Source organism: Nicotiana tabacum, chromosome 1 (assembly GCF_000715075.1).
Source record: "Nicotiana tabacum cultivar K326 chromosome 1, ASM71507v2, whole genome shotgun sequence".
Lineage (NCBI taxonomy): Eukaryota > Viridiplantae > Streptophyta > Magnoliopsida > Solanales > Solanaceae > Nicotiana > Nicotiana tabacum.
Genome location: NC_134080.1, coordinates 71,862,649 through 71,887,113, shown reverse-complemented (window position 1 = coordinate 71,887,113; position 24,465 = coordinate 71,862,649). Strand labels below are relative to the sequence as shown.

At 40.3% G+C, this 24,465-nt stretch overlaps 1 pseudogene; it reads right to left on the bottom strand.

The window, feature by feature from the left end:
• Positions 1-3,068: 3,068 nt before the first annotated feature.
• LOC107817926 (EG45-like domain containing protein) lies at positions 3,069-4,686 on the bottom strand (annotated as a pseudogene).
• Positions 4,687-24,465: the final 19,779 nt, after the last annotated feature.

Genomic DNA, 24,465 nt, shown 5'->3' with positions numbered 1-24,465 from the left:
CTGTAAAGGTGGTGTTCTGAGCGAGATCGAATTGTAAGCTACATGTTTTGACGATGGCCGGTGGCCGTAAAGGTGTTAATTCGAGAAAGATTGAATTGTAACCTATTTGATCCAACAATGGCCGGTGGCCGTAAAGGTGTTAATTCGAGCAAGATTGAATTGTAACCTATTTGATTCGAGCGAGGTCAAACTCGTCCTTTTCGGCGATGGCCTTTGGCCGTAGGGGTGTTATTTCGAGCAAGATCGAAATAGTAACCCATTGTAATTCGAGCGAGGTCAAACTCTTGCTTTTTGGCGATGGCCTTTGGTCATAGGAGTGTTATTTCGAGCAAGATCGAAATCGTAACCAATTGTAATTCGAGCGAGGTCGAACTCTTCCTTTTTGGCGATGGCCTTTGACCATAGGGGTGTTATTTCGATCAAGATCGAAATAGTAACCCGTCGTAATTCGAGCGAGGTCGAACTCTTCCTTTTTGGTGATGGCCTCTGGCCATATGGGTGTTATTTCGAGCAAGATCAAAATAGTAACCCATTGTAATTCGAGCGAGGCTGAACCCTTCCTTTTTGGAAATGGCCTTTGGCTATAGGGGTGTTATTTCGAGCAAGATCGAAATAGTAACCCGTTGTAATTCGAGTGAGGTCGAACTCTTCCTTTTTGGCAATGGACATTGTCCATATGGGTGTTATTTCGAGCAAGATCGAAATAGTAAGCCGTTGTAATTCTAGCGAGGTCGAACTCTTCCTTTTTGGCGTTGGCCTTTGGACATGGGGGTGTTATTTCGAGCAAGATCGAAATAGTAACCCATTGCAATTCGAGCGAGGTCAAACTCTTCCTTTTTGGTGATGGCCTTTGGCCATAGGGGTGTTATTTTGAGCAAGATCGAAATAGTAACCCGTTGTAATTCGAGCGAGGTCGAGCTCTTCCTTTTTGGCGATGGCCTTTGGCCATGAGGGTGTTATTTTGAGCAAGATCAAAATAGTAACCCGTTGTAATTCGAGAGAGGTCGAACTCTTCCTTTTTGGCGATGGCCTTTGGCCATAGGGGTGTTATTTCGAGCAAGATTGAAATAGCAACCCGTTGTAATTCGAGCGAGGTCGAACTCTTCCTTTTGGTGACGGTCTTTGGTCATAGGGGTGTTATTTCGAGCAAGATCGAAATGGTAACCTGTTGTAATTTGAGCGAGGTCGAACTCTTCCTTTTTGGCGATGGCCTTTGGCCGTAAGGGTGTTATTTCGAGCAAGATCGAAATAGTAACCCGTTGTAATTCGAGCGAGGTCGAACTCTTCCTTTTTGGAAATGGCCTTTGGCCATAGGGGTGTTATTTCGAGCAAGATCGAAATAGTAACCCGTTGTAATTCGAGTAAGGTCGAACTCTTCCTTTTTGGCGATGGACTTTGTCCATATGGGTGTTATTTCGAGCAATATCGAAATAGTAAGCCGTTGTAATTCTAGCGAGGTCGAACTCTTCCTTTTTGGCGATGGCCTTTGGGCATGGGGGTGTTATTTCGAGCAAGATCGAAATAGTAACCCATTGTAATTCGAGCGAGGTCAAACTCTTCTTTTTTGGCGATGGCCTTTGGCCATAGGGGTGTTATTTTGAGCATGATCAAAATAGTAACCCGTTGTAATTCGAGCAAGGTCGAGCTCTTCCTTTTTGGCGATGGCCTTTGGCCATGGGGGTGTTATTTTGAGCAAGATCAAAATAGTAACCCGTTGTAATTCGAGAGAGGTCGAACTTTTCCTTTTTGGCGATGGCCTTTGGCCATAGGGGTGTTATTTCGAGCAAGATCGAAATAGCAACCCGTTGTAATTCGAGCGAGGTCGAACTCTTCCTTTTTGGCGACGGCCTTTGGTTATAGGGGTGTTATTTCGAGCAAGATCAAAATAGTAACCCGTTGTAATTCAAGTGAGGTCGAACTCTTCCTTTTTGGCGATGGCCTTTGGTCGTAGGGGTGTTATTTCGAGCAAGATCGAAATAGTAACCCGTTGTACCATCATTATTATGTATGTTTCTTTTTGAAGAGCGTTGCACGTAGACGTACTGTTTACGCGTGCGTCGGGGTAAGCACCGGTGTGCTCGGTCGTAATTTTATTGGAGGATACTGGGTGTTCCCTGGGCGAGTCCCAGTTTGCTTAATTTGGATTTCACTGAAGAATACTATGTATTTCCTGGGTGAGTCCCAGTTTTCTTTATTTGGCTTTCATTGGAGAATATTGTGCGCTTCCCAGGTGTTTAGGAGGCATTAGTCCCTCGCTCGTATACTTATGCGAATGCTTGCATTCCTATATCGAACCAATCAAAAGAGTAAAGATAGACCCAAATGAAATTGTCTGTTACCTCGGTCTAAAAGGTTGGTGAAAGGAGGAACATCGTCATAGGGTTACTTGCTCCGCCTAGTACTCGAACAGTGGTTTCTTATTTTGCAGCCACGCTTTCGCTTCGCCGTTCAGCTGCGTCCAATCTTCTCGTGAGTTGGGCTTACCTCACCTGTAGAGACGCCGAGACCGAGTCCCAGTCCGATATGCATAAACATAAAGGGAAACATGTCATGCTTTATTTATAAATTATCCAGCGTGCGTGTTACGAAAATAATGTGGGATATGCCTAATCTCCCAAAGGGTCGTGTAGTGGGTTATCGTCCCTAGCCAAGGGGTGAAGGTACAGGTTGGTGCACAAGGTGGATATATCGCATGGCACCGAGGACATGCCAAGCACATAGTGATCGTGATCCCATTTCGCCCACGCATATGATTTGCTGAACCCGCCGTCACGGGCGGGGCATGGGTCTCATATAGACGTCGGTCATAATTTTTATTTTGTTTAGGGATATGACCTGGATCGATAAAGTTGTGCTAAGAACTTATCTATCATCATTTTTTTTTAGTTTGTGTTGTCACCAAGATGGTGAGGTTGTAGCAGACCGGAAGTGATACTTGGCTGGTTCTAGATCTAAAGAAAACTAAAGAATTTGGATAAGAAATCCCCACTATTGGCGCCAAATTGTTTGACTAAAGAAGTGTTAAACCTTTTAGCTAAACCAATTAACAGTGAGATAAAAGCTAAATCTTAACCAAACATAATTAAATTTAGATCCAAATATATTGAATACAAAAGTCGAAGAAGAACAAGATTATGTAACATTTCTTAAGATGATTATCATACATCAAATGTGAATGATGAGCTTACATCTAATATAGGCATGCACCATACTCGTAAGAGCACAGAAGTGAAGAGAGAAAGCTATTGATGACTCAGAGATCTCTCTTCGTTGGTTCCATGATAATGATTGTAAAATGTTGTAGCTAGGTCTGGACTTCGATGATCCCTTGGTGACCTTCCCCTCTCTATATATACTGACCACTTTCCCTTTTGTCCAATGGTCTTTAACCGGCGTACTTTCTCATGACTGTACCCTTCATTACTTGCCCACACATTACACCTGTCCTGCGATCTAAGCTTTCTGATGGTTCGACCCCGGCAATGGCCGAGGTGTTCTTTGCTATCAGGCCCCGTGGGCATGACTACGACTTGGTCGACCCCTTATCGTTCCTTTTAAGAATAACCATCTTATGGTCGGATTTTGACCTATTCAAGCTTAGCACACCAAGCTGCCTTTTTATACCAGATACCTAGAAGGTCGAAACCATAGTGATGGCCGAAGTGTATAAGGGATCGGACCTTAAGTCACGGTCATGGCTTACCTCGTATAGTGACCGCTATTAATGTGAAACTCGTTTCTATATGCATCAATTTTTCAAAAATAAAAATTCTTTTTGAAAAAAAAAAAGGAATTCTCGAAAAAAGTTACTCGTAGAATAAACTGATATAGGAAGAATTGCTTACTGTTGAAAATCGATATTAAGAGAAAGGGCATTTGAATCAGCAATTGCAGCAAAAGCACCACTAGAAAGGCCTGTGGTAGTTCCTTGTCTTGTAGGCTTAGAAGCTACAGTTTGTGCCCGGTCAACAATCTTGATCTGAATAGTCTCTCCTGATTTACAAGCTCTGGGCAAAATTGAGCTAATGCAACTAATCAAATACTGTCTTCCACAAGCAGCTCCATCGTCCCAAATCCCTTCACCAGCTGCTGCAAAGAAGTTGCTTGAAGGGAATGAGTTGAATCACTCCCAAAACATGCACTGGCTGTTTGAGAAAATTGGTGGAGAAATATTCATGATCTGAAATAAAAATAAGCTATAAAAAAAATTGGCAGCGTAGTGCACCAAGTGTTGACCACATTTAGTCAATTATACGTACGTAGCCTTATTTTGTATTCCTGCATGGAACTGTTCTCACGACTCGAACACATGACCTCCAGATCACGCAATTTCTAATTGTGCAATATGCTATGAGAGGTAAAACAAGAGATTTTAGCATTTTGACATATCTTTTTTTGTAGGAACTGGAAGATAATAACTTACGTGTGTATGGTGGGCTATACTGGCTTGCTGTTCCTAAATCAGCTTGAGAAGCATAGAAGAGTTGAGAGACTATTAGGAATAAGGACAGCCATTGTAGAAGAAGAGGTAAAGGCTTTGACATCTAAAACGATGAAGCAACGTTGAAAAAACAAATATTATAGGATTATTATTTATAGTCTTTATTTATAAGTATAAAAGAAAATAAAAATCAGAAATGAGGGAACTTTGTCGAAATTGCACACCAGGAGGGTGGAGGGTAGAGTTTTCTCGAATCTTTAGAATCTTTATTCAAGAAATAGCGTTTCTTTTATAATGATCTCATTTATATTCAAAGTCAACGATATTTGTTATTAGGTCTAACTACTTTTTAATTGGAAGGAAGCTTCTCTTTTCTCATTTATTTCTCAACTGTCTACTAGGAGTAGCATTTCTAGAATACGATATGAAGCCCCCCCCCCCCTTGGTGGATAATCAAATATTCAAATATTTATGTATATGGTTAAATTCAGGCTTGCCCATTTTGTATGACTGATCGAGATTGGAACGTGATAAACTAAAGTTCAGCCTCGTATTATACCGAACCATGGTGCAAAGTTAGTTTCGTGGATGAGACCGATTAAGATCGAAATCGACCAAGATCGAGACCGAACAAGATAGAGATCGAGGGAAGCTTACTGAGTCGAATAACAAAAAGTTGAAATATCCGTAATCGAGCGAGGATCACTGTGCGAATCCCGACACGTATCAAGAAAATGCTGATTAATTAGCCAATAATGAGATTTCTTACCTGATATAGAATTGTACTTAGAGTAGGATTCCCATACTTTATAAAGGGGAGTATGATCGTTTGTAAATCATCATATTCATGAAATACAAAGCAATATACTGTCATTTTGTAGTTATCATTGTCTTGTTATTCTGTTCTTAAGCCAGTTGATACATATTTGGTTCAAAGGTGATCGAACTCGAAGGCCAAGGCTGTTCAATTTGTGTGGTTTGCATTTATTCTTTAATTATCTATTTCAATACTAATTTATTCTTCTCAATTTGTACCAAGTTATATCACGTGTCCTTAAAACCGCGTATAAATTCAATTGTTCCAATTTTAGGGTAAACAGTTTGGCGCCCACCATGGGGCTAAGGATAATAGTGGTTATCTAGTACACATTTTCATAACACACACTATTTTACACTTGTTCTTTGAAGTATCTTTGATTACATGATTAAAAAATATCAAACTCTCGGCCAACACCTCAGCACATTGACAATGATCTTGGCCACCACGACGAAAATGAGAACGTCGCACTAGGAAACATTGTACCCCCTGTTGGCCTCGATGGAATTCCAGCTGTAGATCCAATTGACGTTAGTTCGCATGTAGCCATCAATGTAAATTTGGCCGTCGATCCCGAAAGAAGCATCCGCGGGGATTCCTGATCAGCTACTCAGTGTGCACGTGGAAGTGAAGATGGCGGGATCAGCCTGTGGGTGATCTTCGAAATGTTGCAGGCTCAACAAGCAACAATAACCCAGCTCTAAAATCTGAACCATACACCGAGCAGGATCGAAATCGAGCCATCCTAGGAAATCGTACACAGGGTCGAATCGGTTTTGAGTAAATCAAATGAGAAGGAATCGAAGACCAATCCTGTTATCATAAAGATGCTCGAAGAACTGACAAAGCGAATCGAGACAGGGGGAAAGAAGATCGAGGAAAATGACAAGAAGGTGGAAACCTATAACTCCAGGGTCAACCAGATCCGGGGGGCACCACCGATATTGAAAGGACTAGATTCCAAAAAGTTCGTACAAAAACCTTACCCCCCGAGTGCGACTCTGAAGCCAATCCCCAAGAAGTTCTGTATGCCCGAGATTCCTAAGTATAATGGGACGACTAATCCAAATAAACACGTCACCTCCTACACGTGTGTTATCAAAGGAAATGACTTGGAAGATGACGAGATCAAATTCGTCTTGCTGAAGAAATTCGGGGAGACTCTATTAAAGGGTGTTATGATCTCGTATCATAATTTACCGCATAATTCTATTGAATCGTTTTCTTTGCTTGTAGATTATTTCATAAAGGCATACGCTGGGGCCATTAAGGTCGCAACCAGGAAGTAGGACCTTTTCAAGGTAAGGCAGAAGGATAACAAGATGCTCAGAGAATTCGTGTCTCGATTCCAAATGGAACGGATGGACTTGCCATCGGTCACCGACGATTGGGCTATTCAAGATTTCACTCAAGGTCTCAACGTTCGAAGTTTAGTGGCTCCACAACAGTTGAAGCAGAATTAGATCGAATACCTAGCTGTCACTTGGGCTGATGTGCACAATCGGTATCAATCGAAGATCAGGGTTGAGGATGATCAACTAGGGGCTCCTTCGGGGTCTGTTTATCCTATCAGACCCGTTGATAGAATCAAGAGGGGTGTAGACTAAGAACCAAGGTCGAACAGAGATTGATATCAGCCTTATAATGGAGATCGTAGAGGCAGCGGGTCTGGGCAAAATTTTGCACGGAATGAGAGGAGAAATGATACGAGGTCAAAGTTCACAGGAACTCATGAGTAAAAATGGCTTCGATAGATCTATCGGTCCCAAAATAACACCACGATTGTCGGAGTACAACTTTAATGTGGACGCAGCTGCCATCGTATCTTCCATTGGATGCATCAAAGATACCAAGTGGCCTCGACCTTTGCAAACTAATCCAGCACAAAGGGATCCCAACCAAGTATGCAAATATCATGGCACACATGGCCACATGATGGAGGATTGTCGACAATTGAGGAGAAAGTAGCTCGTTTGTTCAACGACAGTCATCTTCGAGAATTTCTTAGTGACCGAGCTAAGAATCACTTTAGAAATAGGGATTCCAACAAACAAAATAGACAAGACGAACCCCATCACGTCATCCATATGATCATCGAAGGGACCGATGTCCCTCAAGGTCCGATGATGAAATGCACCAAAGTGTCAATCACAAGAGAAAAATGAACTCGGGATTACTCACCAGAAGGGACTCTATCTTTCAACGACGAGGACACAGAAGAAATCATCCAACCTCATAATGATGCACTGGTAATCTCTGTACTTATGAATAAAACTAGAGATAAGTGTGTGCTAATTGATCCAGGTAGCTCGGCCAACATCATTCGGTCGAGGGTCGTAGAACAACTTAGCCTATAAGACCAGATCGTACCTGCGGCCCGAGTGCTGAATGAATTCAATATGGCTTGCGAAACTACTAAGGGAAAAATAACATTGCCGGTAAACGTTGCCGATACCACCGAGGAAACCAAGTTTTATGTAATCGACGGGGACATGAGATACAACGCCCTGTTCGGGAGACTATGGATCCACAACATGAGGTCCTTACCTCGACCATTCACCAATAAAATTCCCAACACCAGAGGGGATAAAGACCGTTTAATGGGGAACAACCCGCCGCGAAGCAGATGTTTGTTGTTGACGAAGCAATTCCGACATCAACACTCTCATTGACAAAGGACTCAGGTTTGAAAGCGAAACAGGAAGCCAAATAGCAATCATTGATTCCACCTTATACCCAATCGAACAAGCAATGGATTGACGAAGATGATGACTTCGGGGTCCCTCGATCTTTTATCGCCCCCGATGATTCCAACGTTACCAAGTCAACGGTTGAAGAACTGGAGCAGGTCGTGCTGATCGAACATCGGCCCCGATCGGAAGGTATACCTAGCCATGGGGTTAACTTCCGAGCTCAGGAAAAAACTCATTCAATTTCTTATAGCTAATATGTATTGCTTTGCTTGGTTCCATCTTGATATGGCAGGGATCCCACCGAAGATCACTACTCACAAAGTGAGTTTGGACCCAAAGTTCCACCCGGTAAAACAAAAAAAGGAGACCCTAGTCCGAGATCAAACATGCCTTCATCAAGGATGAGGTAACTAAGCTCCTTAAAATAGGATCCATCCGGAAGGTCAAATACCCGGAATGGTTAGCAAACGTAGTCGTGGTTCCTAAGAGAGGAAACAAACTTTGAATGTGTGTAGATTATAAAGACCTAAATAAAACATGCCCCAAAGATTCTTTCCCTTTGCCTAACATCGATCGCATAATCGACGCCACGACCGACCACAAGACTCTAAATTTTTTCGATGCCTATCTCGGGTACAAACCAAATACGGATGAGCCCGGGCGACCAAGAAAAAACCTCTTTCATCACTAAATATGGCACATACTGCTATAACGTAATGCCATTCAGATTAAAAAATGTCGGTGCCGCCTAGTATACGGACTGTTTGAAGAACAAATAGGAAAAACCATGGAAGTTTATATTGATGATATGCTAGTTAAGTTCCTACGAGCAAAGGACCATTTAAAGCATTAGCAGGAAACCTTCAGTATATTGAAGAAGTAAAACATGAAACTGAATCTAGAAAAATGTGCATTTGGGGTCGGGTCCGGCAAGTTTCTAGGATTCATGGTATCCAATTGAGTGATTGAGATCAACCCCGATAAGATCATAGAAATCGAGGATATCACGGTAGTGCATAATGTGAAGGCTGTACAAAGGCTAACCGGGCGCATTGCAGCCCTGGGCCGATTCATCTTGAGGTCGATAAAAGTCATCGATTTTTATTGTTGCTAAAAAAGAAGAACAACTTCACTTGGACCCCAGAATGTCAACTAGCTTTAGAGCAACTTAAGAGATACTTGTCGAGCCCACCATTACTTCACACGCCGAGGGCGGACGAACGATTGTACTTGTACCTAGCGGTATCGGAAATAGCGGTAAGTGGAGTCCTAGTCCGTGAAGAACAAGGTATGCAATTTCCAATTTATTATGTCAGTAGGACCTTAGATGAGGCCGAAACTAGATACCCTCACCTAGAAAAATTAGCACTCGCCTTGCTAAGTGCCTCTAGAAAACTAAAATCGTATTTTCAGTGCCATACTATATGTGTTGTGACAACCTACCCTTTATGAAATATAATGCATAAACTTGAACTTCAGGACGGCTCAGCGGGTATGATATCGAATATCAACCCCGAACAACCATCAAATCTCAAATTTTGGCAGATTTCATGGCCGACTTTACACCGGCCCTAATACCCAAAATCAAAAGAGAGTTGTTGATAAATTCAGGAACATCTTCGGGAATCTAGACCCTCTTTTCAGGAACATCTTCGGCAGTTTTCTATAATTTTCTCAAATATTTTCTCAAATAATATATATACTTTTAAACATTATTTTTGCATCATTATTTAATTTAAAAATCAATACAATCGTTTTCTATAATTTTTCATAATTTTTAGAGCTTTAAAATTGATTTTCTGTATTTAAATTACTCCAATATTTATTAATTACTCCTTTCAATTATTTTTGTGATGACTTAATTACATAAAGTTGTTATTTGCATCCATAATACATGTTTCAAATACTTTTACATCATTATAGTAATATTTTCAGGCCATTTGAAGAATTTTGCAATAATAGCTTATATTTTACAATTTTATTGGATTTATCATTTTATTCAAGGTCAAAATAATATATTACATTTTTATAATCTTCTACTATTGTTTTAAAATATTACTTTGAATAAATAGCATTTTTTATAATTTATTTAATTGTTTTATTAAATTATTTTCCCCTTAATTTCCTATTTTAAAATCTGGCCAAAAATTGGAATTAATTTCGGACTAGACAAGCCCCAAATCTCTGACCCAACCCCTAATCCCAATCCACATGACCCTTTTATCCATAACCCAGTCCAAAAATCCAACCCAGCTCTTCCTAAATATTAGTCGTTGATCAAAAGTAATCAACGGCTCACAACACCCCTCCCCACTCTCCTTATATCCCCTCACTCAAACCATAATCCCTATTTCTCTTCATCAGCCACCCTCAAACACTCCTCCCTCCCTCGGAAACCCTAGTCTCCCTCTCAATCTTCTCCGAATCCATCTAAATCATGGATTCCTTTCATGATTTTCTTGCCTTTTATGTGTTATCTCAATATTACCTACAAAACTATGGTATCACTTAGTACTTACCTAAATTTGGCAAGTACCATCTCTCAGATTCGGTCCATTCAACTTCAATCGCTAAGATGTGGACAATATCTTTTCCATATATATGGAAGAATCGTTGACTTCTCATACCAGTAGACAGATTTTCAAACGTTCTAACCCTAATTAGGGTTTGATTTTTGATTTCTTTCCTTTACTGGTTGCTTTATGATTGCATGTATGTTTTTCCTTTCTTTGTTCATATTTGATTTATTTCTTTCTTTATTTACTCACCTAATTTGACGACTATATAAACCCTTCCCCATTCCCCTTTGAAATGGACCTTTTTCACTAGATTAACCAAAAATTGAAGATATTACTCTATTGCTCTCTCATTCTCTTGTTTTGTACTTTGATTATTGGCCAACTGAAAGCCAATGCCACTGGAATTCGATTCTTCAACCTTTCTTGGTGCGAGTACTGCCCGGAGTTCATTTGAAGCCCTTGGGAACTCTGACGCACTAAGATTCTGGGTTCTTGCTCTTTGTTGATATTTAGAGTACTGTGGAATTTGTTCTTTCTTGTTGTTTGTTTAACTGATAAGTCTCTTGGCTTTATGATTGCATTCTTCTGTGTTTATGTCCTGCATATTCATGCCTCTGAACTTCATGACTCAATATGTTCTTAGACCAACTCTGTGTATAATTTTGTTAGCATTTGAACCTGTCTTATAATTTGAATTTCTCTAGCATTTGAATTCATCTAAGATTTCCAATTTTAAGACATTATTATTTGTATATGCTTAATTTGAACAATTTAGGCTCTCTTAAGCTTATTGAAACTAGTAGGTTGGTATTTGAATGTTTACCTTTACTGCCTAATGTGAGTTTGTTTCCCTGCTTTGGCCTGAGTCATTGTACTGACTAACTCTTATTAAGAATGTGTTAAGACCTTCATAATTGAGTATGGCTTGCTTCCCTGCTATTGTGTCACTCAGCATGTCTTTGATTTACTTAATTCCATATCCTTTAGTGATTATTTGAGACTTTAGAGTAGCTATATCAACTTGTGTTTCCTTGCCATGTTTTATACTATTTTGTTTCATGATGTAAGATATCATGTATATCTTTGGATATTGTGATGGATACTTAACATAATTGGGACCCTTAGGCTTTAAACTCTTTAAGTTGGTACTCTACCTAGATTTGTTTGGTATTATGCATCTTGGTATATTAATCTTGTAATCTCAGGGAACTTGTTTCTCCCCTAACGCTTTCAATGTGTTTCTGCCAATATGTTACTTCTTGCTAAGTGTTGAAGATATAATAGCAACATACCTCTAAGTCTTGTTGACCTTCTTAACTAGCATGTTCTGTGTTTTAGACAACTCTGCTATGTCAGCTTTTGAAAATATAAGTGTATCTCTTCAAATTATGTCCCTTAACCATTGTCCTCTCACTCTCATTTGTTACCTATACTATTCTGAGTCTATCACTCTTGGCCGGCTGAAAGTCAAGGCCACTAAGACTCCCACCATTGACCTTCCTAGTGTGAGAACTGCTCGGGGTCCATTTGAGACCCTTGTGAACTCTGACACACTAGGGCTTGGGGTTCTTTGGCCACTCTCTTTACTATTGAGACCTGAGCTATCTCTAATACTTAGTTCTTTTCTCATTCTATCTACTGAATATGCAAACTAGTTTGTTTAAGTGATCTCTGTGTAATTCAATGTTTGAGTCATATGGTCAATCTGTGGTTGTTTGGTTTGATTTGAGTTCCTCTATGGTTTCTGGGCTGTGCTGATGAACATAGTCCCTTGTTAGGATCTGGGTATGATGTGTGTGAAGAAAGAGTTTGTTGAAGGCTCAGGAAATACTGGGCATCTCCTTTCGGGCCTACTATAGGTCTACTATTACTGCTTGTATAATATTTTGTAATTACATTTATCATTAGGTCTGTAATAATTTTGTAATAAATGATTGGGATATTAGTGAAATTGGGGAAATGGGCACACTCTAATATTTGCATGCAAGGGTAGAAAACATGCCTATAGGATAATGATCTACTTGTTATCCAACCTGCTATATATGTCATTCAATTTCCATGTCCACTGGTAAAAATCATACCATTAGGAGAATCACACACTCACACAACTTGTCTACTATCAAAGCATAAGTACTTTATTTTCCTATGTCTACTGCTAGACAACATGCCTATAGGAAACAAATGTCAATAACCATTCTTTCAATTTGCATAACTGCAGCATATTCACTAGAAATCATGCCTATAGGATTTTAAATGGTTAATTTGCTATTATTATTATACTGCTCCCCTAGAAAACATGTCTATAGGGGCTAAAAACAAAAAATCAGTTCCAATCGTAGAAATCTTGCCTATAGGGTATTACTACTTGCTCTAAAGTGTTAATGCTGAACTTTTTCAAACGTTGTTTCGTTGCTTAGCCATGCCACTATTAGAAATCATGAGTAATTTTGAGTCTTTCCAACGATCCTCACTGCCCCCTACTGTGTAAGTCACTTAGAGATCATGTCTATAGGTTTATAAACATATAACCTATAATCTCAATAATCAGCATGCAATACTCCTAAACTATATAGTTGTTTGGAAATCATGTCTATAAGTTAAAGTAATGCCTTACATCTGCAACTGCCTGCACGTTTGAATCCAAGGTCACATAGAAATCATGTTTATAGGGCTTATTGACTTTAGTTTGTCTCAGTTCTGAAACTGCCTAATGCCTAATAGGAGAACCTGTTTTGCGTACATTTGTTGCCTAAGCGTGGAGGCCAACTTGAGCCCTTAAGTATCCTTACATGAAGTCCAACTTGTTTTGTATGTAGCCTAGTTTTATCATTTTTAAGCAGCCTAAATAAAGTCTAGAACCACTCTAAGTAGAGGTCCAATGCCTCCAGGACCATAGGCATGGGACGGGTAGTCCACATATAGAGCATGCCTTAGAATTGAATTAGAGCGCTTTTAGGTAAACAACTTTGACATAGTAATCGGGTAGCAGGAGATGATAGTCTGTGCCCGTTGAATAATATGAGTAAATCCCTACCTCAAGGAAGTTGTGAAGTATTATTTATGTTGTACGGGGTGATCCTTTAGGCTAAAAAACATAGGACCCCTCCCCCCAACCCTTCTTCTTTATACATTTAGTCGTCTAATATAGACCGTTATAGTTATATCATTATAATCCTTATTTGTGTTATAATAAGTTTCTTTGACCCTTATTCTCTTTGTTTATCTTTCCTAATTATAATCCACATATTCTTAAGTTCGGTCGGGACCCACAGTTGTGGACCTCGAAGAGTGCCTAACACATTCTCTTTGAGGTAATTTGAGCCCTTACCCGATCTTTGGTGGTGTTGACTAGTCAAATAGAGTTATCCGCATAATATGTTCCCTAACGCACCTTAAAAATCGTTAGGTGGAGAATCTTCTTCTTTTAGCACTCTATCTCCCATCCAAAAGAGTTGTCATAACATTGAAACCCGCTTTCACGAGAAATGGGCGCGCGACACCATAAGATCTTATCACCCTAGTGGGAATGGAAAAGCTGAATCGAACAACAAAACTATAATCCAAAACCTCAAGAAAAGTTTGACCGACGCCAAGGGAAAATGGAGAGAGATCTTGCCCGAAGTTCTCTAGGCGTATCGCACAACTTCGAAGTCCAGTACTGGGTCCACCCCGTTCTTATTGGTTTATGGCGCGAAACCTTTAATACCGGTCGTAAGTCGGGGATCCGAGCATCAGATTTCAATATGCGATGAAGAAATAGAATAACGAGGCCATGAATACAAGTTTGGAGCTATTAGATGAACGATGTGAAGCTGCCTTTCTTCGATTGGCTGCTCAGAAGCAACAAATTAAAAGATATTACAATCGAAGGGCCAACTTTCGATATTTTAATGTCGGGGACTTAGTGCTGAGGAAGGTCACATTAAACACCTGAAATCCAAACGAAGCAAAATTGGGTCCGAATTGGGAAGGACTGTACTAGATTCTTGAGATAACAGGGAAAGGGTCCTATAAGCTCGGAACGATGGATGGAGAACAACTACCGAACAATTAGAACATGACTCATATTAAACGATATTACAGCTGAGGTATGACCCCATTTCAATTATTTCTATTTTTTGACTAACACTTGTAGGTTATCGACAAGGAGTAGTACGAAGCCTTTAGGTCTGAAAGCACGCGCTGCACTCTTTTTCCCTTGAACCGTTTTTTGTCCCAATTGGATTTTTCAGAAAGCTTTTTAACGAGGCAACAACGGATCGTGCTAACTTAAAATCGAAAGCTGATCATGAATCGGTATCAAAGACAACACTAACAGTATTTGAGATTCCTCTACAATCAGCCTCGAATATTGGGGGGGGGGGCATTGCCCTTGGATGACAACTTTGTTGCGAGGAAATTACTTTATAATAGCAGGGTCAATAGGTGAGATTTGTTATAAGGGCCAAACAGTCAAATGAACCGTGCCCACATAGGTTTCTCGAGCCCTGGCACAAAACATGTACGCATGTGTAATCATTTTTCACAAGAATAAAGAGAAGTATTTTTCCTTGCAATTATCTCATGCCTCAGAAAAAAGAAATTCTACTTTACAATTCCGTACTTTTGATCTATTATGAAAACGAGCTCAAGGGCTGATTATAACCAGAGTTCAGATGATCACTCCCATACTCGGGGACTATCGTCCGAAAAATAAACTCAAATAGATCGAACTATTGAGCGTCGAGGGCATAAGACCTCTTAGGCAACCCCCGAATTATTAAGGCCACGTCCATACCCACTCGGGGACTATTATATTAAGCAAGTTTGGATAACTCGGGAAAGCAAGCTCACTAGTCTACGCCCGAACTAAAAGGCTACAACCAATTTAATACAGTTCGGAGACATCCGAAATCAATAACAAAAATAGGCCTTCGAAAAAGAAAAATAAAATTCTTTCACAACTGGTTCTAAAGGCTACACTCGGTACAATCTCAAACTTAAGATATTTTCGGGAGAAAACTTTGGTAACATCGAACCCCGATAATGCATTAACCCATAAAGGCAATAAAGGCAAGGTTTGTTCGAACCCTCGAATACAACCTTATTGTTTCATGCTAAGACATTCTAACGTTTTTGAATATAAATGATAAAGCAAAGGAAAAAATTTGAGAACCGAAAGAAAAGCCTTATATTTATATTAAAGGTGTTAATCGGGTCGGGCTGACCCGTTTTCGACCTGCTTCAACTCGGGTCAGCCCTGTTCAGCCCATTACTGTTGCTTATTGTGCAGGCTGGAACAGGTTGGTTGGGGAGCGGGTTTTGGAAGAACATGTTTTGGATAACGGTGCACCATACCCGCTAAGCCCGTGACCCGTTAACGGGCTGCATCCCGTTATCAGCCCGGTTACCGTTGAGATTTTTTTTTAAAAAATTATTTGGACCGTTGCCAACGGTCAAATTGAGAAATGACCGTTGGGGAACGGCCAAATTTAGCAAAAATGGCCATTTCGGCCTCCCCCAGTAAAAATATAGCCCTCTCACCCCTAATAATTGAAAAATTACATTTTTAACCTTTTAAAACCTATAAATAGCCCCCTTTCTTCTTCATTTTTTCTCACAATTCACTCTCTTACTAGTTACTACTCTAATTCTCTCTTGATATTATTGTTCTTAAATTCTCAATTACTTATTATTTCAAGTTTCATCAATTATTTAGTTAAGCCATTACAAAATTATTATTATCAAATACCAAGTATTCAAGTGAAGTGTGGTATCAAGTATCTACTATCAAGTTTCGATCTATTAATTAACCCTTTGAAAAACTATAAATACATCCCCCTCTTCTTCATTTCTTCACTCATCTCTCATTTCTCAAACTCAAATTCTCAATTCAAGACTTCAAGTTAAATCATGCCCCGTACTTCTAGAGTGCGCTCATATATTTGGGAACACTTTGAGGTGGTAGAAGAAAATAAAGAAGCTCAGAAAGTAAAGTGCATGAACTGTGGTCTAGTCTTAAATCTTCGTCCAAAGTGTGGCATAGTCTCTTTAAGGAGGCATATCAAGAGTTGTCTTGAGTGTACTCCAAAAATTTGTATTTAAGTTGATTTTAGACAACTTGTGTTATTTTAAAATTATTAGACGTATTTATGCTTAATGTTTTAGTTTGTTAGATTAATTTGAAGTATTATTATGCATGAAAACTTAGTTTTACTCTTTTTTCGTTAATTTACTTGTTAAATGCAAACTTCAATTTTGTAAATAATTTTCCTATTGGACTTATTAAATAATATTTGTAGCCACTTACTTTCTAATTTCAATTTTATAATTTTAAAATACAAATTTCAAATTTAAAACTTTAAAGTTTAAACTTCAAATTTTAATTCTAAGCCTTAAAAGTTTGCAAACACTTAAGTATCAATAACATTGAATAAGAAAAATAAAAGTTAATTTAAAAAATTACACTAGACCGGCCCTCCCGAACCCATTAAGCCCAAACCCGAACGGGCCCAAAATAACCCGAAAATTCCCAACCCGCTACCAGCCCATTTATCCTATCCCACTAACCAACCCGGTCCGATAACGGACGTGCTGGTTTTTTTTCCTGTTCAACCCATCCCAGCCCGCCCGATAAACACCTTAAATTTATATACAATATTTTTTAACAAAGGCAAAATCGACCTAATACAAAATCTACAACGGCCGAAATAGCCTCAAAAAAATGCAAAAGAAAAACAAAAAAACTTAAAGGACTAAGTGGCCTGGTCTACATCAAAGGCATCATCTCCATCCTCGAGATCTTCCCCGCCTTCAGACTCACTTAAACTATCTGAGTCCTCCTCGGGAAAGGCTAGCTTTCGAGCCCTAGCTTTCTCTATTTTGGCGAACTCGAGTGCAGCTTGTATATCGAAGCCCTGAGCATGGACTTCCTCGAGGGCTTCCCTTCGAGCCTGCCACTTCGCATGATCCACCATGCTTTTTGCCTGCGCTTGGATGGCCCCAACATAGACCTTATACTGGGTCGCAGTAGTATTGACTTTAGTGTTGACCGCGGCCACCTCAGATTTGGCCGCCTCAAGCTCATTAGCCAAGTTAGCTAACTGGGACTGAAGCTCCTCGATTTTCTTTGCTTGCACAGAGATTCTCTCTCTTGCAACTCGGAAATGGGACTCGGACGTCTCCAACTCTACTTGGAAGGCCTCCTTTTTCGAGGCTAAGATATTCATATTCTTCTTGAACTCTTCAGCCTTGGCTTGAATCGCATCTATTTGTTTCTGAAGATCTCTGATCTGTTCAAGCCTCTGTCGGACCTGCAGAATCGGATCGTCAGTCGTTATTTCCAATTCGTCTTCACTATAGTAAATCACTCGAAATACATGTTCGGCCATCTCAACATGCTCATTCCGAGCCGTCACTAAATCTGCCTGAATTTGTAAGTGTCATTTTTCTCAGTGAGGTCCTGAACCTTAGCCTCGCGCTCCACCCGAATTCGAAGGAAAGCCTCGTGATGCAACACAAAAGCCTACAAGCAAGGAAGAAAATGTTAGAATTACCTATGACTCCAAGCTTAAAAGGGATAATTGAATGACCCTCGAAATTACCCGATTCAGAGCATGTTGGGCCTCGTTGAACAGGAAAGCGACTCCTACTACATTCATCACAGCTTGGTCTTCCTCGGTAACCAAGCACCTCATATAGCTGGCAATCCCCACGGGGGAGATAAGACCCATCCATCATCCGATACAGAAAACACTATATTTTGCCTACAGTCGGGGTTAACACTTGGGGCGGGGAATCGGTCCACTAGTTTTGGGCTCGATGAAGACCCAGTCTCGCCCGGGGATAATGTTTTATTTGACACCAATATGTAACCAATCCCAATAACATCTCCCAAAGCCTCAAACTCAACCCCATCCAAGAAGCCATGGATATCGACCGTTCCCTTAGGACCCTCGCAAGGGCAACCTTCCAACATATTAGCCTCACGGATCGTGGCGTCCAAAATCTGAGGGGACCCGGAAATATCGATCACACCAAGCTCGTCCCTCGGAACATCTTCCGCCACTCGGGAATCCTTGCCCCCGGTCTCTCTCTCGACCATCTCAGCCTAGGACAGAGTGGCCTCAACTCTTTCTAGTTCGGGAACCTCGGTCGAAGCTCCCTCGTTAACCTCCTCCGGTACGGAGAGCTTTTGTATCTAAGCGCCAGCCCACACATGGACTACCAGATTTGATTCCTCTTCTTCATCTTCGGACTTGTCCCTTAGCTGATGGACTGAGTCCAAAGATAGAGCAACAGCTCTCCCCTTAGGTTTACGAGCTTGCCTTTTTTTGGCTTTTGCTTTTCCGAGTTCGGGGAACTCGGAGCCCCTTTTCTCTTATTTTCTTTGGCCTGCTTTGGAGCAGGTGGTTGGGAAAGGATTTCTTCTTCAGATGGGGGCCTCATTTCAACATCTTTCCTGAGGCCTGCAAAGGAAAAAAGATGAGTAAGCTCGAGAAGTAGCCCGAATAATAACCATTCTAAGAAAGAAGCTTACCATGATTCCTGGTCTCCGATCAACCCTTTGACAATTCCATCCAAGCACGCTCGTAGTAAGGTCTATGCGATACTAGGCTCTCGACCCATTGCTTGAGATCGGGGATTACCTCCAGCACACAACTGCAACACCAAAAAATACAGAAGGAAAGAAGATAAGAGATAAAACAACAAAATAAGATAGAAAAAGTACTACTCACGATTCATGTTCCATTTCTCCGGAATCGGCATGTCTTCAGCAGGGATCAGATTCGAAGTCCTTATTCAGACAAATTGGCCCATCCAACCTCGGTCGCGAGACTCATCTATGCTCGAGAACGGGGCCTTGACGGCCTGGCAAACAAGCTTAATCAGACCTCCTCGATAGATTCGAGGACTGTAAGGGAGAATAAGATGGTCGAGGGTGAAAGGACGTCCCTCGATTTTGGTCACGATAAATCGGAGGGGAATCACTATTCTCCAAAAGGAATGATGGATCTGACCAAGGGTCACGTCATACCTCTTGCAGAAGGCGATGATGATTGGGTCTAAGGGACCCAACGTGAAGGAATAAGTGTAAACACTTAGGAAACCCTCCACATGGGTAGTAATCGACTCCTCGGGCGAAGGTACCGCAACATGTTTATCGACCTAGTGGCACTCGTCTTTAACTTTGTCAAGGAGATTATTAGTTATCATGCATATATATACCTCGAGACTGGTTCACATCGACCAGGTACTGAGGAGGTTTTTTAAATCCTAAAATCGGCGACAGTAGGGCACCCTTCCTGAACAAAATCCTCAAAGGGAGCTTCTGTCGTAGCTCCGTCGCCGGCGGGCCATGGAAAAGAGGCGGTCTCCTTTTGCGGTACAGTTTTAGAAGTTTTGCCATTGTAAAGTATAAGAGAATGGAATTAGGGTGATGTGCGATTTGCTTGAGATTCAAGAAATTTAGGAGCAAGAGTTGCAGAGCAAAGAGATTTTTTGAAGAGAAGAAACAATGAGGGAAATTCTGAGCGTAAAGTTTAAGTGGAAGAAGATGGCGGTACTTATAACTTGCTGGTGGTTGTTCATATCCGTTAGTGGCCAACCAGCAACTGATGGGCATTTAATGCCTCGGTAACCGAACCGATGGGATGTTTCAGTACCCACTTGTCGCTGACGTCATAATCGGGTTCGTCACTTACGTCACGGCATATCGAGACGGGATTGGAAAAATTCATATTGTTTCTTGTCATCTTCTCTCCGAGAAACGATGGGACTATCTTTATATGGTCAAATTCGGGCTTGCCCTTTTTGTATGACTAATCGAGACTGGAACACGATAAGCCAAAGCTCAGCCTCATATAATATCGAACCATGATGCAAAGTTAGGTTCGTGGCCCTGAGACCGATTAAGATCGAGACCGAACAAGATAGAGATCGAGGGAAGCTTACTGAGTCGAATAAGAAAAAGTCGAAGTATCCGCAATCGGGTGAGGATCACAACGCGAATCCCAGCACGTATCAAGAAGAGGCTGATTAATTACCCAATCATAAGATTTCTTACCTGATATAGAATTGTACTTAGAGTAGGACTCCCCTACTATATAAAGGGGAGTCTGATCATTTGTAAATCATTATATTCACGCAATATACTGTCATTCTCTAGTTATAATTGTCTTGTTATTCTATTCTTAAGCCAGTTTATACATATTTGGTTCAAGGGTGACCGAACTCGAGGGCCAAAGCTGTTCAATTTGTGTGATTTGCATTTATTCTTTAATTATCTATTTCAATACTAAGTTATTCTTCTCAATTTGTACCAAGTTATATAACATGTCCTTAAAATCGCGTATAAATTCAATTGCTATCCGATTTTAGGGTAAACAATTTATTACCTATTTGTGGAACTACTCGCATGGACATAAAAACCCACTAAGTAAAGCTGGAGAAACAACTAGGCGATCAATTGTTAACTTAAAGAAATGAGGCTAAAATATGCGTAGAAAAATTAAAGTTGACATAACATTCTTGAAGGTATTTAACAAACATTTCAAACAAAGAGGTGGAAAAGTAAGAATTAATAAGACTACAAGCAGCTCTTGATATGATGGAAGAGAACGCAGGAGAAAAAAAATAAAAAACAAGAAGAAAATGAAAGACAACTAGAGCAAACTTTACGAGACATGCAAGTCTAGCCTATTGCGAAAAATATGCTTAGCTGTGAGACAAAGCTATTGCTGAGGAGATCTAGGAGTACCCTGCATCAACTGATCTAGTGATGGCGCAAATGATTTATATGTGTGTGTGTGTGTATTTCTGGGAAAAACTATATTAAAAGCACGAAGGTCCTTAGCAAAATGTCGTTTCGCCTTTTTTACCCTTTAAAAATGGATTTCACATTGGACAAAGTTGTACTTATATTTAATTATTTTCCTAATATGTAGGACTTTAAAATCAACTAAATTGTTGTGTATCAAATCCTTCCTTATTTGAACTATGCAAAAATTCCTAATATTTAAGAATTTAAAATTAATTAAGATTTTACTTCTATAAACTTTTTCCTTATTCAAATTATATGACTGTCACGATTCTAAGTTTTTAAAATATCAAGAACAATAATGAAAGCTTTTCTTCAAAACATTTGTCTTAGAATTACACACTTGAGAATTGTGAAGTATATTTGTAAGAATATCTTGTATTATTTTTTTAATATTTAGATATTAGTTTTTAATCAACTTAAAGAAATGTTGTCCAATAAAGTATAAAATTAATTTTGGAAAGAATCACTCCAGCAAATATGAAACCAATTATGATAGCTTTATTAACATTAGTGTATTACTATATGTTATAATCTTTTATAAACTTTATTTTAGATATATTAAATTATATTTTATAACTTTTTGTAGCGCGGGCAATTATTTTAGACATATAGATTTTAATATGGTCTAATTGTCATTTTTTATAGGTATCACATACCACTTGTGTAATGACCCAGCCGGTCGTTTCACGAGTTACCGTTCCGTTTTCCCTATTTCTGCTTCTTATTGCCTCGTTCAGCTGTATTTTGCATTATCAGGTTGGCTGGCTCGGATTCAGAGAAGTTTTGGTAAGGTTTGAGACACTTAATCTCTTTTGAGTAAGCTTAAGTTGGAAAAGTCAACCGGATGTTGACTTATGTGTTAAATGGATCGGATGTGAGTTCTGATGGTTCAGATAGTTTCGGGAGGTGATTTGGGACTTAGGAGCATGATCGGAATGTGTTTTGGAGGTCCGAAGTAGATTTAGGCTTGAATTGGCGGAATTAGAATTTTGGTGTTTTCCGGTTGATAGGTGAGATTTTGATATAGGGGTCGGAATTGAATTTCGGGAATTGCAGTAGTGCCGTTGTGTCATTTTGGATGTGTGTGCAAAATTTCAGGTCATTCGGACGTGGTTTGGTAGACCTTTAGATCAAAAGTGTAATTATGATGATTTTGAGAACCCTTAGGCTTGCATCCGATGTGTTTTGGTTGATTCGATATTGTTTGAGGTGTTTTGAAGATTTATCTAAGTTTGGATAGTGCTATAGGACTTGGTTGTGCTTTTGGTTGAGGTCCCGGGGGCCTCGGGGTGATTTCGGATGGTTGGCGGAAAGTTTGGAAGTTGGATGTATCAGCTGAAACTAAGTTTGCTGTCATAACCGCACCTGCGGCTAGGGGACCGCATGTGTGGGCTCGCAGAAGCGTAGAGGGAGCCGCAAGTGTGGCCAAGGGAAAGCATAAGCTGGAACCATAGAAGCGGTATGGGGAGCGCACCTGCGATAGCGCAGATGCGGACAGTGCATCGCAGATGCGGATATTGGCCCATAAAGTGAAAACCGCAGATGCGGTGGATGGACCGCAGGTGCGAAAAGCCTGGGTCAGAAGGTATAAAAGAATTCCTTCGCGATTTTTGAGTTGTTCTGCACCATTTCAAGTCGGTTTAGGAGCTTTTTGGGAAAATTTGAAGAGGGATTCAAGGGATAATGTCTGGAGGTAAGATTTTTGAACCTAATGATCGATCCTATGGCATTATTTCACTGATTTGGCCTAAGATTAATGGAAATTAAGGGTTAAAAAATGGGGACTAGGACTTGCAATTGGAGACCTAGAATTTGGGATTTGAGGGGTCGTTTTGTCACGACCCAAACTGAAGGGCCGTGACTAGCACCCGACCACACTTGCCGAGCACCAACGTACATTTCATCTAACCTTCATTATTATCTTTTAAGGTTGACGAGATCAATATAAATGGTAGACCTAGATCATGGACAACCAGCAATAAAATATGACGGCATGAACATACATAGCAGGGGATGACCAGACAATCAAGAAACTACATATAAGGTATGAGCTACCACGCTACTATGAAAGACTATACAACAAAAACTAGCCGACAAGGCATACCAAACTATACATGAGCCGACACCTGTCTATGAGCCTCTAAAAGAACATAAGCATTGCAACATAGCCGGAACAGGGCCCCGACATACCCATAATGTCTATAACAAAAATTGCATACCAAGACCAAGGCAAGTCCGGAGAAGGGATCTCGCCAATCACCGCTGAACTGGACAGTCTACTGTGGTGGGGGAGCTGCACCTGCCTGTCTATCAGGACCTGCAGCACGACATGCAGCGTCCACAAATAAAAGGACGTCAGTACGAATAAATTACTGAGTATGTAAGGCAAGGAACCATAAATGCGATCAGTAATGTAAGCAAGGATAGAGAATATACAACCTGTAACATCTTAGTACCTCTGAGGGCTACTTACATGAAATGCATGATACATATGTATAAATACATAAACCTTTAAAGCATTCGCCTCTATGGGCATCATCATCATCATATCGTACCCGGCCATAATAGGCTCGGTAGAATCGTACCCGGCCACGTGGAGCTCGGTAAAACCCAACTGATCAGTGGTTGCACAATAGGTGCCGTACCCGGCCAACTATAGTGTGGCTCGGTAGAGTAAAATAGATACATATATATAATGCATGCTCGACTCATGGAATCACATTCTAAACCTTTCGGAGTGACGTAAGGTCGGTATCCTCTGTACACGTTATTAGGACTAACTCTTCACTATGAACCTTATAAGAATCAGGAAGTACCAATAACATTGATAACATAAGACTAAGAGAAGCAACATTAACATCAATCGTTCCATAAGAGGGAAAACAATGTAAGTACTGCTAGCTTCTAAGAGTAGAGTATCTTGGAAGATCGTTCATTACATTATGTACAATCGGAGTCGTGCAAAAGAAGGAAAGGAATAGCCTCACATACCTTGTATATACTGCCCCAATCTCAGCCTATGCAGTTGTCAAAACTCCTTAGTCTACAATAAGAGAAACGATACTATCGTTATAATTTAAGCGTCATAACTATTATGTATCGACCACAACCTATTTTACGATGAAACGGACAGCACCTCCCCTATATATATGACCTCACACCATTCAAAACAATCACCAAACAGCCCAAACAAC